Source organism: Carettochelys insculpta, chromosome 29 (assembly GCF_033958435.1).
Source record: "Carettochelys insculpta isolate YL-2023 chromosome 29, ASM3395843v1, whole genome shotgun sequence".
NCBI lineage: Eukaryota > Metazoa > Chordata > Testudines > Carettochelyidae > Carettochelys > Carettochelys insculpta.
In genome coordinates this window covers 10,320,466-10,331,539 of record NC_134165.1, presented here as the reverse complement: position 1 = coordinate 10,331,539, position 11,074 = coordinate 10,320,466, and the positions used below count along the sequence as shown (strand labels likewise).

The 11,074-nt window shown below is 41.3% G+C and overlaps 1 protein-coding gene across 11 annotated transcripts in view; it reads left to right on the top strand.

The window, feature by feature from the left end:
• The first annotated feature begins 6,101 nt into the window (after positions 1-6,101).
• Positions 6,102-11,074, top strand: part of HOXC5 (homeobox C5) — a 75,937-nt gene continuing 70,964 nt past the window's right edge. For 10 of the 11 annotated variants that reach the window (XR_012642764.1, XR_012642759.1, XR_012642762.1 and 7 more), the window contains exon 1: positions 6,102-6,617. The gene's annotated coding sequence lies outside the window, so the exon portion shown is untranslated. The remainder of the gene's footprint in view (positions 6,618-11,074) is intronic. The other variant, XR_012642765.1, reaches the window with a different exon arrangement.

The following is an 11,074-nucleotide window of genomic DNA, read 5'->3' as shown; positions in this document are numbered from 1 at the left end:
TGATCGGGGGGATAGTATGATATTGCTTTCTGCTAGACTTAGCTTATTTTAATATCTATATACCTATATATTTTCAATGCTAATAGCCATTTATCATTTAACTTTTTAGCTGCCTGTCTGAATTGGAAGATTGGAAGGTGACCACACCTGACACCAGGCACACATTAGCTATATGTGACGATATCTGTGTGTAGATGATACCTATACGCCTATGTCTCGGTAGGCCAAAACATGAAGGTTAAGAGCCTAACATTTCATGATTTATATAGGCACTGTTTACCATTTCACTGTGTGAGCACTCGAAATTCTTAATATACTACCTAAAGGGAAACCTGCAATAATAATCAAATCTATTATCAACCAGGGGCTTACATATCCTAAATTTTACTTGGTCAGAATTTATGGAAGGAAGGAGAGAGAGAGAGCGCTGCGTTTTGCCCTGATGCAAGCTACTAAGTAGCATAAAACAAAATGGTGATAATAAAAAAAATAAAAAAATCTTGTAATGTACTTTTCACTACCTATAGAAGGAGTCATGCTTTCAAAGTATTTGTAATGCGGTTTTGTTGTATTTGTTGCTGCTTTTTTGTTTCTTGGAAAAATTTTTCCCAACAACTGAAACTGCCTAGTTGAGAACGCACAGTATTGTATTATTTTATTGTGCTTATAAAGTAGTGTAGAAATAAATTGCACTGAATGTATAGTTATCTATTTGTCTTGACTTATCTGTTAATGCAACATGCTCGGAAAAAAAGCGTCATTTGTTTTATGTAAAAGCATAGTTCTGCGTGTTCAAAACTCTGAATGTAGCAATTTCTGCCAGAAGTCAATTTCTGGGCACCGTGGATTTGTATTGTATACGTGAGACATTACGTAAATAAATAAATGATAATAAAAAGATTTTAAAAGGGCTGAGTTGCTTAAATTGTTATGCACTTATTGAAAACCACACGGACACACGCACCCACCCGCACACGCACGCGCACGCACACACACACACACACTTCCTGATGAGCAAGCAAGCAAGCATGCCCGCGAGTCCCAAGTAGTATTTCATACATTCAGGTCGCCATGCTTAGCACAGCTCAAAAAACCTAGAGCTATAGTTATGTTGAGAGGAAATGAGGATGTCTGACTCTTGGCACAACTACAATAAATGTGGGTAATTAGACATGGTGAATAAGCCAGGGGGAAAATAAAACCTGTTATTGTCATTACCAATGCAGCATTGTTTGCTGATATAGAGTCTTAGCTCGTTTGAAAACTCCGTTTTCAGGTTGCAAGCTTCCAGAAACATTCATTGTTAAAATTCTTCTCCTGGTATGAAACATGCCTACACAAGTCCACAGCGACCTATAGTTCTTCCTGGGAATAGCTTGGTGGTGGTGGGGCGGGGGTGAGAGAATGAGCGAGATAGCAATGTATTAAACTCAAATATCTTTATTTTACTTTCTCCAGCTGGGAGGATCTCCTGAAAGGTCTCAAAAGTGTCTTCCACAGCACTAAAGTTCAGCAAACCCTTCACTCCTTCTTTGCTCAATAACCTAGAAGGTTCAGAATTTCTCATGTCATAGGCATGTGCAATTTGCTACTTGCGAGCCATTATCATAAAGCGATTGAGAGATCGGAAAGAGATTATGTATACATTAAAATATGCTTTAACTACATCGTAGAGATATTCACAAGCCATACTTGGGTTATATGGGAAGAGAATTAACTAAGGGGAATCTTTACCAGCATCCAACGAAGAAAATTGTCATGAAAGCAATGAATGGCTTTTTTTTTCCCTATGGAAAATCAGAAATTCTTTTTATGAGTCAATACATAGATATCAGACGCTTCTCTGGCACCTGAAGATGATATTTGAATCTGAATCTGAATTTACCCCAATTAAATCTCAGTGTGGTGTCTTCACTCCTTCTTCTTGGTTCCCTTGCGAAATACGGATATTACAAATATGCCCCCACCCTCACTTTATTGAACCGTGTATCTTCCCCTCCCTTCTGTTGATAAATGGACTCCATCATAAAGGAGTAGTGGGTATGAAAGTGACGGCTTGTTTACAATGATAGTATAGATAAGCAAACAGGAGATTCCTAAGATACATCTTGATGCCCTGAACTATGTCTGGAGAAGAGACGGGGGTTTGGGACATTCTTAACCCAAACCAACAAGCTTAAAGGATTTAAATGCTTCAAATAATTGAAAACGTTGGGCACTGCTCAAGAGGACTGTACAATGGGAAAGAACCAGTTTATTATATATTAAAACTACCCTGACGTGTATAGACTTATATCCACAGTTCTCCACCTCCATATGGAATATGCCCATGGAGAAGTGTGATTCCAGATATCTAATACAGTTTGTGTATGCGTGTGTGCACCTATAAATGTTCAAAACACGCACAATCCCTGTGCGTATGGAATAGGAAAGTGCGTGTTTCACTTGGAACCCTACTGCATATTGGATGTGGTTCGCGTGCACACGTTCAAAACAAAGACATACATAGTGCCTACACATATGCAATAAAATGGGTGTATGTACAATCCTAGAATCTAGTGCTGCCTATAGGTGTGCCTGCTATGCATGTTCATCACACAATATACAGTAAGGATGAGGGTGGGTATAATTCTAGAATTATAGTGCACGTTGTGTGTGTGCCTATTGTACTTGTCTATGCTATAGTGTCTGATGGGGTAGGTATAATTCTAGAATTACAGCGCACATTGTGTGTGTGCCTATTGTACTTGTCTATTCTATAGTGTCTGATGGGGTAGGTATAATTCTAGAATTACAGCGCACATTGTGTGTGTGTGCCTGTTATACGTGTTCAGAACTCAAACATGCACATGCAAAATGCAAAATGCATGTGCATCTGCAGTAAGAAAGGACGTGTGTATAATTTTAGAATTCTAGTGCAGATTGTGTGTGTAGGTGTGTGCGTTTTGAACATGCATAATAGGCTAGCATACAGAAAAGGAATATCTATATATCTATCTAATTTTAAAGTATGGACTTTATCCCCCGTGGGATTCTAGAATAACATGCAAACTCACGCTCTTCTATTGCATTGTGTTTTCCGGAGTGGACTATATGCTCGTGCTCTCGTTTTCGCCATGAAAAGTGCAAATAATAACAATGGTCGCTCCAGATTTTTTTCCATTTCGAATGCAGACACTTAAGGTAAACTGCTTTATTAGTCCTGAAATAGGCTGAACAGGGGTATCATCCTCTGGCTTATTCATCTGACTTTTACAGCGCCGTAGTTTTCTTCCGCTAGCTTCAATAGACTGCATCTATGCTCTTCAGGGGTTAAGGGGCTTTTGCAGATGACAGCTTGCGCTCTTGCTAAACTTTTTTATGAAGGTCTAAGCGAATCCATTGTCTAGAAAACACCCAGACACTTTTTTCTTTGCGAGGTTCGAGTGAGGAAAGATAACTTATAAAAGAGTTCTCTTTAAAAATTTAAGAAAAGCTGTAAGCGCAGTCTATCCATCATATTTAAACCCACATCTCTAAGTAGTTTTATATGAACGAACATACATAGTGACACTCATCTATCAAACGGTTAGGAGTTAAATTATTGAAACTATGAGGGAAGCAGTCGCTTGGAGGGGGGGCTTGTTTGTGCTGTCTAGTCAACACAACAGAGTCGCATCTTCAGTTGACAACCAGTTATTTTAGCAATCACTCCCCCATTTCAAGAGCAAAAAGAGAAAAGACTGTTTTATGGGGGAAAGTAATTTGAAAGAAGATTCGCTGCTCACAAACTGCCTTCGTCAGAAACCCTCATTACTTCAGTAATACTGAAATTAGACTCATCTAAGCCGCCTGAAGTGAAAAATATCCTATTCCAGGCTTTTTATTAGCCAATCAAATTTCCTTCGGATCTCCATTTGTGATTCGTGAAAAATGGAATTCCTTAAAAAACTGAGCTTGAGCATATTGCTCCTTTTGCCTTAATTTATTATTCCAATCATAGCAGCAGCTACACGACCATGCAGCCATTAGGCTAAAAAATTCGTTTAGATTTCATTCCCGGAATGGGCACAGATTATATTTTAGAGGCAACGAATTTCTCGGGCATTTATTGTATTTTATTTTATTTTTAATTTTTTTTGGCTCTGAAGGCAGAGAGGCGAGAGGAGGGTGAACACGGAAAGTTTGAAAAACAAAACTTGGAGAGCAATGAACCCTTTGGCATTTTCTGGCTGCAATTTTGCGCCCCGCTTTCTCCCCAGATTTGATCCTGGGGAGCAGGAGGTTGGGAAAGGCGGATGATTTCCCTAATACTTAAGGCAAGAAAAGCAGCGAGACGCAATTTGCCAAGACAAGGCTGTTGAATAAAGGGAATTGGGTTAAAATACTGAAGCCATGGGCCATAATGCTTCAAATGCTGGGGTGGGCTCGGGGCGGACGTGTCGGACAGGTTCCACTTTTACTTGCGGAGATAAAATTTCCTGTTCCTTGTATGGATTCTATTCTCTGGTCCGCTGGTTGGAAAACGAGGACTCCATTGTGTTCTTAGAGCTGTTGGAGCGGTCGCTTCCTCCTTGTAACTTTTAACTACCTGTTATAAAATTTATTGGTGGTTTGTAAAGTGAATAAAGTAATTTCCCTTCCATCCGGTTGTATTACAACCTTTGTGATGTTTGGATAGACAGACAGACAGTCAGACACACTTAGTCGCCCCCCTATCCCCCCCCAAACCCCCGACCCCCCAAAAGCAAGCAAGCCAACGAGAATTACCTGCAGAATTGAACTCTGGAAATACGTGAGCATGGGCGGGGAAGGTGTGATAAATATCTGTGTGTAGTGATTGCGACAAAGTGTGCTTTTGGCCTCCCAAAGCTTTCTGCCATGCCTGGCCCTCAAGCTAGGATTTAGGATTGCAGAGCGTTTCAAAAGGGGAAAGTAGAACGGTTCGGCTCAACTCGCAGAGCTGGTCTTTGCGGTTGTCCGGTGACCGACTTGTGCAAGGATCAAAGCAGGCCTCGATCTGACCCCCCCCCCCAGAATCGCCCTCACTCCAAATCCATATTTTCAAACTTTGGCTAAGGCCTCCAAATAAATGCAAAAAGGAAGAAAAATAGTGCCTCCTGATCTATAGCGCCTGCCCTTCCCGTCCCACCAGTCCAGAGAAAGACCAGACCCTGGAATGTTTCCTTGAGCACCAGTATTTACTGAGATTCTAGTCCGAAAGGGATCAGAAAAAGCCCGCAATGGAAAGGTGAAATTGGATCGCTAGTTGTTAATTAAAAAAAAAATCACCCCAACCTTTAAGGTAAAAAGATGGGGGTAAATACCGCCTCCGCGGCTGCCTTTTTGGCTATTACCGGGTGAATTTCACTCATTTCAGAATCTTGCTGTCCCGGGGCAGGGTCTGGGGATTGGCTCATGAGAAAGAACAAAAATTGTTAGGGTTGAGAAGAGCAAATTTGCGTTGAGTCTGCCAGGGCGAGTGGACACACCCTTGCCTAAGACCATTGTGTTGAACAGGGATGTTACTACCCGGTTTAATTCGGTTAACTGGCGGAGCTGGCAGACAGGAAAATGCTATTTATTCCTAGCTTGTCCTGTACCTTGCTAATTAACATGGTTTTATACAACGTTATTTTTTGAACCCTCCACCTCACGCCCTTTTCTTCCAGACCCTTTAAAGACCACCCTTCCTCCATGTTGATCTCTCTAAGCAACCAAATTAATTAGCGGTAATAAGAATAAAAAGCATTGCCTCCTGAAGGCCCTATCTCCCCGGTTAAACACCCCCCCAAAAAAGTCTCCCCATTAAGAGCGCGCTAGCGCGCGAGGTGTGCGTGCACATAGGAAAATATCTGAATTTCTCTCGGCCCCGTACTAATTTGCTCGCTTTAATTGCGAGGAGGGGTGAGGTGAGGAGGGGGAAAAATTACCAATATTAAGAAAGCATTGTATAAACATGGCGACAGAGGAGAGCATTTGCACTCGTCGCAAAAATGCAACGCATTCCTGGTTGTTTGCAGAAAATTTACAGCTAAGCAATAAAAGTTTACGACTGAATCACAAGTTGGATTGGCCACAGGAAGTCATGTGGACTCCATCCATGAACGTGAACTTTTTATTGTGGTTTCTCTTATGACTCTTTCGCAGTAGTCCTTCCTTTAACAGTCCAAGCAGTGCCAGGGGTAGGATGGTATTTTTTCCCCCACCTAATTATTAGCATGACGAAGGTTATTATTTTTTTTTAAAAATCTAGGTGTTTTTTTTTCCTCCTTTGGGGTTGGAATTTGTTGGTTGCTCTGGGCATTTTGGGAATGATGAGTTTACTCCTGCGTTTTGTTGCCGTCTCTTATTCTCCACCCCTAGGGGCAAAACCAATGCATTCCCCTTGGAGGATGCAGTGATGAGGGGCGCAAGGAGTTGTAAATACCTTTTTTTTTTTTAGAGAGAAAGAATAGCTGCCTCACCCAGCTTCCCCTCCTCCCCATCCAACCAGAGAAGAACTATTTTGCTTTTATTTCCATCTGTTTTTTTTTTAATGTTTCTGTGGAGCTGAGCTGCAGCGTCAGCGGAACAGAAAGAGAGAGAGAAAGAGAAAGAGAGAGAAAGAGTGGGAGAGGGGGAGACAGGCAACACTGGTAAGTGTTCCCTTATTGGCTCAAATGTGTAACTAATGATCCATAGCAATGAGTGTTAAAGATAATGATGCATCGTTTTGCGAGCGAGGGGTAGGCGAAGGGGTGTAGCTTGGATATGAGGGAATATGCTTCAGGCTCGGCAGCAATGTAGTTAATGCGGTGGGGGGGGCGGGGGGGAAAGGGTTTACGGGTTGTGATGTCACGTTGATGGGGAGCCGGCTTGCTGGAGGCAGACAGGGATGCGCGCTGCAGTCTGCCGTTCCGTTTACAATGGTGCAGTGTTCGCAGGGGTGGTGCCGCGGTGGGGAAGGGGCGGGCGGGCGAGGGGGGGGAGACTTACTGAAAGGCCTAAAAAAAAAAAAATAAAGCCACTGATCTGCCGGCTAAACTCAAGGAGTCGGGGGGGCTCGGATGGAGCCTGGCGGGGGCGGGGGGGGCAGGGACCCCGGAAGCGATTTTTTTTTCTAGATGAAAATGATAAAAAAAGGTAATCCCAGTCCAAACTTTTAATCAGAAGCCAACCTCGACTCTTTAGCGCACATGCGCAGTGGGCCAGCCAGCCGCATCCGGGAAGCCGGCTTTTTTTTTTTCTTTTTTTAAGTGCCGTTTTTAATGAGCAATTATGGCTTTGCTTCTATTTGTGTGCATCAGACACGGGCTGGCTCGCCCAGCCCCCCAACGGGGTTCTCCAAACGCTGGCACCGGAGGCAGAGGGAGCCTCCGCCCCCCCCCCCAGAATTTTGATTCCCCCCCCAGGGCTTTGCAATTTTGAGATCGCCCCTTTTCTCCCCAAACTCCGCCTCTGGTCCAAAGAGGCTGAAAATATTACCGCTGTTCTTGCTAGTGTTCACTCGCCTCAGAAGGAGCCATGACAAATATTTTTAGCTCCCCCACCAGCCCCGTTTCGTATAATAATAACTTTCTTATGGGACATTTTCATATGGGGTTTTTATGTTGTCATATTGTTATTATTATGACTTTGTTTAAAAGTCCGCGGAGCTATTCAATTGTATTCGGCTTTCCATTTCTCTCCTGTCTTTTAATTTCCTGAAATATTTTTTTCTTCAATTACAACACATGTAATTTAAATGGCAACCATTTCCCCTCTACTGCCTACCCGCCCCCGCACCTCGACACACACACGCCTTACTCCATTCATTTATTCACCCGTCCAAGAGAACAATATATGTGAGTTGGTTTCATTTAAGAATGTCTGTAATGTATTAACTTAATTTCCTGGAAAGTATATATCTCTTTTCTTCTCTGACGTGACAGCCCCTCTTGAAAAATATATATATATATTTATCGAGATTTGTCATAGAAATTCCTGTCGGTAAAAGTTACAGTACAAAACAGTGTACCCAAATAATAACATCGAGTAAAAGATAAGCCAGACATTGTTGTGACTAAAACCTGAGGTGGGGGAGGGGTGAGAAAGACAATTCTTGCTTCCTGCCTCATTATAAATTACTGCTGCCCCCATATGAATACAATATGTGAAAAGAAACCCTTACAGAAAGTACTCCGCGTTAAAATGTATTCGATTCATTCCTAAAACGTGCCGCTAGTGAAATATTTAGCATTTTCTGCCCTTAAAGACTAAATAAATAAATGGCCGCCTCTGTACTGCAGCCTTTCTGGAGACTACATAGGGGTTTATTATCTAAAGTGATCAGTGTTTTGGAAGTTACCGGGGGATGATTCTTAATTTGATTTCTATGCTTCTATGTGTGATATATATAATATATAGCATAATATATAATATGAATTATATATCATATTACAGACGCACACATATATGGCCATTTAAAAATAATTGCACGTGTTTATCCTACTATCCTTCCGAAAGCCATCCATCTGTGCCTGCATTTTTGACTCTGAAAATTGTCTTCTTTTCGTCTGTTTAAACCCAAACACCACCACCCATGTTTTGACTGTTGGCTAAGCGCAAGAAGTTACTTTTAATTTTAAAAAAATGGTTTCTCGAAACAATTTCTGCCTCATGCATTTCGGAGGCACTTTTTCGAAGGAAGAATCTGTTAGGTTGTGCGGAATTAAGTTATTTTTTTAAAGTAAGAGAAACCATGTTGTCTGCGGCTTCTTCCCTGAAAACACGTTGTCTCGCCCCTTGTCTGCAATCCGTATAGTCGTAAAGACGTTTTATGAGCAAACAATGACTGTTTATTGGAAGTACGTCATTACAGAAATAGTGTCTTTTTAAAGGCTCCAGACTAAATACATCTGCGAGCCTCTCGTGAGTTGTGGTTAATCTCACCAAAAACCTATCCCTCTTGCTTCGATATTTTATTGCAATAGTTGCATTTACTGTTTGCAATAACCACTGTCAGCTCCGCGAGGCCTGGAATCGGGTATACAAAATAATTTTTGATGTATTGATTTTCTACTTAGGCTGACGGACTGTCATCGTTTCGTATACTTGCAATGCTGAGAACCATTTTAGTAGGTATAAAATGAATAACGTAATGATTTATATTCTCGGAGTTTTACAGACTAAAACAGAGGAAATAAATAGCATCACTGCAGAGGCGGGATCATAAGAAAATAACCGCGTTATTGACCTATAACTGCAGACACATAGCAGCTTTTCTACTGATGTAGTTGGCTCAAAAGTTCAGGGGTCTGTAACATTATTGAAATGTAAATTATATTGTCCGCAATGTTCGTATTTTAATGACGTGATCAAATCTATTAAATAGCATCATTTACAGAGCTTACTGTAATAGATAGAATTAACAGGAATGTTTGGGACAGTTTCATTGATATTAATGGAAAGATGTCATATACTTAATTACATGTGTTTATATCTGGTCCTAATTTTGTCTAGGGATCGGAGTATGATAAATCTTTTTATATATTTTATCATGTATCATGGTAAAACATAGAGAAGTAAGAACATGAGATACAGATGCAGATTATATTCCAAAGTGTGTCTGCGTGTGTTGCAACACTTCCATATTAAAAGGGGGTAAACATAGAATAATATATAATATTAATATGCATAAATTATATATATATATATGTATATGTAATATAGAGAGAGTGATAGTATAGTAATAATTATACAACAGTTTACAGAAGTTTGAATATGGTAGCAAGGTGGGGAGGGGCGGTGAATCCACCCAGCCCACATGTTGTCCAGAAATAGGATGTTAATACACAACTAAGTTATAAATTCACATTCGTGTTAAGCGTAAATAGCTCCTGCGATAATGTGAACTTCGATTTTCAATGTGGCGCGTGTCGGGGGCATTGCTACATGAATGAATGTTATTTTTAACTATGTTTACGTTCGAAATTCTCTCCAGCGAATGCTTTTAAAGAAAGGAATATTGGAGGCCAGTCAAAGCTTTGGTGACCGTAGGGAGACAAAATATTAAGGGGAAAAATGTTTTCTTTAAAAAAATACGCCTAACCCCAGGAGATCGAGGAATTCCTGGTCTTTTCAGAGGAAAGATCCTTCCATTTCTTATTGCTAGCGCTACTGAAAATATAATCGAATGCTAATCTCTGTTCAGTCCTCGGAACATCAGGTTTGATTAGGGAAGGCCTTGCTACATGGAAGCAGTCCAGAGCTTTGGGAAACAACAGCGGTGCTAAAACATCCCAAGGCATCTCTGTAGATAATGTGTCCAGTGTATACTCAAGTCATATAAAATAGGGTGACCGAGAAAAGAAGTTTTTAGACAGACATAGATTACAGCTAATACGACCGCAAGTAGCTACCATCCGCATCTTTGTCGAATGGTATCTACAAAACAAGGAAGATCTTTAGACATCTCAGTGCGTTTTCAGTTATGGACAGAAGGAAGAAGAGACTAGCTGACAAGCAAGAAGCTCTGAGAGTCAGGTAAACGGATGCGGACATTCCTAAGTATTCTGATTCTAGCGAGTGTTTCCAAGGGCTCGTTTTGTTTCGTTTCTGCCTGTCGCGTGTGGACACACCTTTCTGGAAAACTCTCCCCCACCCCGGATTTGGGGCGGTTTGGTCCGATTTAAGAGTGTTGATTGCCAAGGGGCAAAAAGAAACCCAAACCCACTAGCGTTGAAATAATGCGCGTGCCTCGTATCTATGTTGTACAGTTGCTATTGTTTCCACAGGTAGCGAATTTTTTTCCGCCTTTCCTTCTCCCTGGGCGAGGGTTTAAATTTCTGCCCGTTTTGTTTACTCGTTTTGTATACTGCCACCAAGTGACAGAAACTTGCAAGCCAGCAATTTTGCAATTTGGTGCCTGTTTGTGGGGCGGGTGGGGAGCTGGGTGTGGAGAGTGGTGGGGAAGGAGTGGGTAAAACAACCTGACTTGCAAAAAGCTGAACTACAATAAAGGCCGGATTTGCAAGGAAGTTTTAGTACCTTAAAAGAGTCACTAATGTTTTCTCTCTGTCCTCCTCCGACACCCTTTGGAACTTCCATAAACGACCCCCTATTAAGGTACTCA